The sequence below is a fragment of the Podarcis bocagei genome (assembly GCF_964188305.1).
Source record: "Podarcis bocagei genome assembly, chromosome: 1".
In the NCBI taxonomy this organism is placed as follows: domain Eukaryota; kingdom Metazoa; phylum Chordata; class Lepidosauria; order Squamata; family Lacertidae; genus Podarcis; species Podarcis bocagei.
The window spans coordinates 136,800,867-136,805,596 of NC_138125.1; positions in this window are offsets into that span (position 1 = coordinate 136,800,867).

A 4,730-nucleotide genomic window follows, 5' to 3' on the forward strand; every position below is an offset into this window, starting at 1 on the left:
ATGGGAAGATGTTAATTTTGCATTATTACGTTGATGTTTTGAGAAGGCTTGCAGGTATAGCTGTGAAATTCCTTGCAAATAGGTTTACAAAGCCCATCTATGCTATGCCTAGACACGCAATGTGCAATGTGATCAGGGCCGGATTTAGGTTTGATGAGGCCCTCAGCTACTGAAGGTAATGGGGCCCTTTATAAGTCCAGCTGTCCTTTGTCAACAACAATTGTCACTGTTTTTTGTGTTGAATATATACGCCGGCTTCCTTGGCCAGTAAAGCGAGATGAGTGCCGCAACCCCAGAGTCGTCCGCAACTGGACCTAACGGTCAGGGGTCCCTTTACCTTTTTTATATGCTATATGGTAATTTATGGACCTAATAGGTATCTAAAGCCATTTGCACACAACAAATAGGAGCCTACAGAACACAAAACACTGTTGCTGTATGTAGGTTTTATTTTATTTGTTTTTTATCTTATATTTTGGAAATGTATATCCTTTAAATTTGGGGGGGGGCAAGAGAGTGGGGCTTATATGTATTTTCCTCCTGCCTTGTGGCAAAATCCCAACCCCATTCCACATTCTATTTGAAGGCAAACAACTGCTTAATGCAGCAAGGAGTGACAGAAAGTAGTCATGGAAGGTGAAGGAGAGAGAGAGAGAGAGAGAGAGAGAGAGAGAGAGAGAGAGAGAGAGAGAGAGAGACCACTGTCTCAAAACAGAGGGGCTTGCTGACTGGCCCTTTCCACAGAAACAAAGATGTTGTTATGTTTCATGCTGGTTTGTGTCAAACCAGTTAGCATTACAAAGCCCAGCAATGCATGTAATATGCAATAGTTTTCTTACGGTTGTAAATCATAGTGCTTTTGTTGTTGTTTTTTTCATTGAATAAAGCACTGTAAGCCATGTGTGCCATTGGAATGGATTGCTTTGAAGTCATTTCTGCACGAGGTAAAGCAATTTTTACCACCACCACCCCAATTCCTTTGCTAACTTGTCTGTTTCTTTCCTACAGGGAAACTGCTTCTTGCTGTTTCTTTGTAGATCTACGGACAGGTGTCTTGTTCTTCAGCAGGTAATGCTAGGAATTTGTGGAGAAGTAAGTAGGCTGTCGTGGGACACGGGTGGCACTGTGGGTTAAACCACAGAGCCTAGGACTTGTTGATCAGAAGGTCGGCGGCGCGATGGGGTGAGCTCCCGTTGCTCGGTCCCTGCTCCTGCCAACCTAGCAGTTCAAAAGCATGTCAAAGTGCAAGTAGATAAATAGGTACCGCTCTGGCGGGAAGATAAACGGCATTTCCGTGCGCTGCTCTGGTTCACCAGAAGCGGCTTAGTCATGCTGACCACATGACCCGGAAGCTGTACGCCAGCTCCCTCAGCCAGTAAAGAGAGATGAGTGCCGCAACCCCAGAGTCGGCCACGACTGGACCTAATGGTCAGGGGTCCCTTTACCTTTACCTTTAAGTAGGCTGTATGTGAGATCCTCCAGCCTTTCTCAACCTTGGGTCCCCAGATGTTTTTGGCCTACAACTCCCATCATCCCTAGCTAGCAAGGCCAGAGCTCAGGGATGATGGGAGTTGTAGTCCAACAACATCTGGGGACCCAAGGTTGAGAAACACTGTGATCCAGCAAGTGTTAACATTTAAGACAGGCTCGCTTCCTGTGTTGAGGTGATCACCTGGGTGATGGGCCATTAAGGGAGACAAAGGAAAGGGACTCTGCACGAGACAGCAAATGGGTGCCCCCCCACCAGCAGTTTATGGTTAGTTAGAAGGACAAAGCCAGAGTTTAGAGCTGAGTTGCAGTGATGTGTGCCAGAAACCAAACAGCAACGTTTGATTTCTGTTGGACTCCGTGGCTTTAGAGACCAAAAGCAGCACCTTGAACTCAGCCCAGTAAGAGATGTGTTGCAGATGACTGCCAATATATTCTTATTACTTATGCAGAGTGAATTAAAGGTTCCCTGTAAGCACATGACACAGGAATCATACATGAAATACTTATTCTAGCTGGCGAGCTCTATATGCAGAATTATCCAGAGTTTGGAGCAGAAGCAAGAGCTGGAGTCAAATTGCCTCGATAAAGGAGCTTATCTTTGTTTCCACCCTGTTTACAGAGTGACGCAAGTCAGGCCAAAGGGCATAACTGCTGAGCCCTCACACAGGGAGAGAACAAGCCTTCTGACACTGTAACGCACCCCAGCAGGGAGTGGGCTGAAAATTTCAACAACAGACGACGCGGAGGTTATTGAATGTTGGGCTGAGCAGGGTCCTTTCATATGCCACTTTGTGTACTCTTCAACTGGAGTAAAGTACAATAGTTTGAGCACAGATACTTGATAAATGCAATGCAGATTAATTGCTGTAATTAGAGGGGTAATAAATAAAAGCAGATATTGAGTGTGATAAATACGTGAAGCTGCCCCTCGTGGCTGCCACTCATCAGAAGAGCAGCTGCCTTGCTGCACATCCAGGATGAGGAAACATCTTTGCTTGCAACTAGTGCTATTTTTCTGGAAAGAGGGGTGCTGGAACTCATCCTAGACTCCTCTCTCGTTCTTTCAGAATGGCAATGGGGCCCACCTGACCTGAGAGGTTCCAGCTGAAAGAAAGTCCTGCTTGCAACCTTTCAGAGCTCAGAAATCAGTGCGGTAGCTGGATCTATTAAAGACTCACTTTAGGCACGGCATATAACACAGTTCTTTATAGCTTTATTGTGAAAAGAAATCATTCTGAGTAAATCCAGGCAAAACCAATCGTTAGGCTGATCAATACAACACACAGATACTACCAGTTTCTGAGTTAGAACAAGCACGGTGCAATGAAGTTGGGCTCTGATTGATACATTGGACATATTTTGTATAACAAGCATTTACTAGAACACAGAGCAATTTGAAAGTATTTATTCCCACTTTACAGAAAGGCATCTTCGATGTGTCTGCCATTCAAATTACACCCCAGGGCTGGAGTCTTTGTTAAATAATTTTTATTAATTTTCAATTACAAAAACCCAGTATGTGCCATATTACATTGATACCAAATAGCAATACCAATTCAAATACAAATCAATTACATAGCCAAATTGTAATTTTGTGTGGCTTCCCACATGCTGCACTTCAGGGTCTTATTCCTTTAATTCTTCCTCCAGACTGTTAGTCAGACCAAATACAATCCACTCCCTTATACCACAGCTACAATAATTAACTTCAATTCGCATTAACACATATAGTACTGTAATTTGTATATTCACAAGTGAAGTTCTCCTTTCTTCTTCCTGTGTGAGGTTTTAATTTCCATCAATTGTTCCTTTAATTCTTTATCAAATATTAGGTCCATATTAGTTATTCCTGATCTCCTTTGTGCCTTACGGCTCCGTTGACTCAAAGTTACTCTGGAGAGGTCTCTCTTTGTTCTCAACTCTTCTGATGCAGCTGCAAAATTTCACTTTTGATTTCAAGCAGGGTGTCACCCAATGTCCTGCCCAAACCCTGGCAGGCTCCAAGTTCTCCCCTCCATTTGAAACAATTATAATTATTCATAGAAGAATGATCTGGTGTCCCGCCAGAGCCCCGGCAAGTCTTCAAAATCCAGTCCCTCCTCCCCTCAATCAGGGGGCAAGTAAAAAATTAACTCCACAGAGGCTCCAAGCCCTTTTTATAGTTATTCCAAATGTTAATATTTTCCTCACTCAATCCTTTTTAACATTATAATCTATATCTGTACTCCCATCTCCTTTCTTCTTCACTTACTTTAGTGAAGAAGGGAGGGGGGTTATGTAACAAAGGATTTATAATGAAGTGATACCTCTCACATCCATGTCGGAGCAAAAGCCAGGTACCAATACAATCTGCGAGTGAAGCTCCCTCCCCCCAGGCCCGGGGGGGAGGGAGTTTGCAAGGACAATTACCCTCAAATAATCCTTGTTTATCTTCGCTAACAATCTCCGCTTTTGTGGGAGCTGTGCCATTAAGGCAACTGGAAACCAGATGCCAAGGCTGGAGACTTTGGAGCTGGTCCTCACAACAGCAAGCTGAACTTCATTATAAACACTGTTGAAAGCAACTGAGCTATAGCATCCTTCCCTCTTCTAGATCTCAAACATTCCACAGAAAGTTATCAGAAATATTTTTTGAGTCACAGAATAATGCATCCTCCTGTTATCCTAGTGGTGTGGGTGGGGCTACTTTGGTTCAAGGGAGTTACCAAGAACAACAAGCCCCATGCTGCCACCAAGGAAGCAATGTGCAAGACTAGAATTGGGGCACATGGAACTCTGCATTTGCAGCTGTAGAACAGAAATCACAAGCACTGTTGCTCTGGTATTTCACTCGGCAAAATATCTGCATGTCTATCTACAAACAACCTGGCAATACAGTGGTGCCCCGCAAGATGAATGCCTCGCAAGATGGAAAACCCGCTAGACGAAAGGGTTTTCTGTTTTTGAGCTTCTTCGCATTTTCCCTATGGGCTTGCTTTGCAAGACGAAAACGTCTTGCGAGTGTTCCGATTTCCCTCCCCTTTCCCCCCCTTTTTCTAAGCCGCTAAACCGCTAATAGCCTTTTAGCCGCTAATCCGCTAAGCCTTTAATAGCTGCTAAGCCTTTAATAGCCGCTAAACCGCTAATAGCACTAATCCGCTAAGCCACTAATAGGGTTGCTTCGCTAGACGAAAAAAACCACTAGACGAAGAGACTCGCGGAACGGATTAATTTCGTCTTGCGAGGCACCACTGTACTAC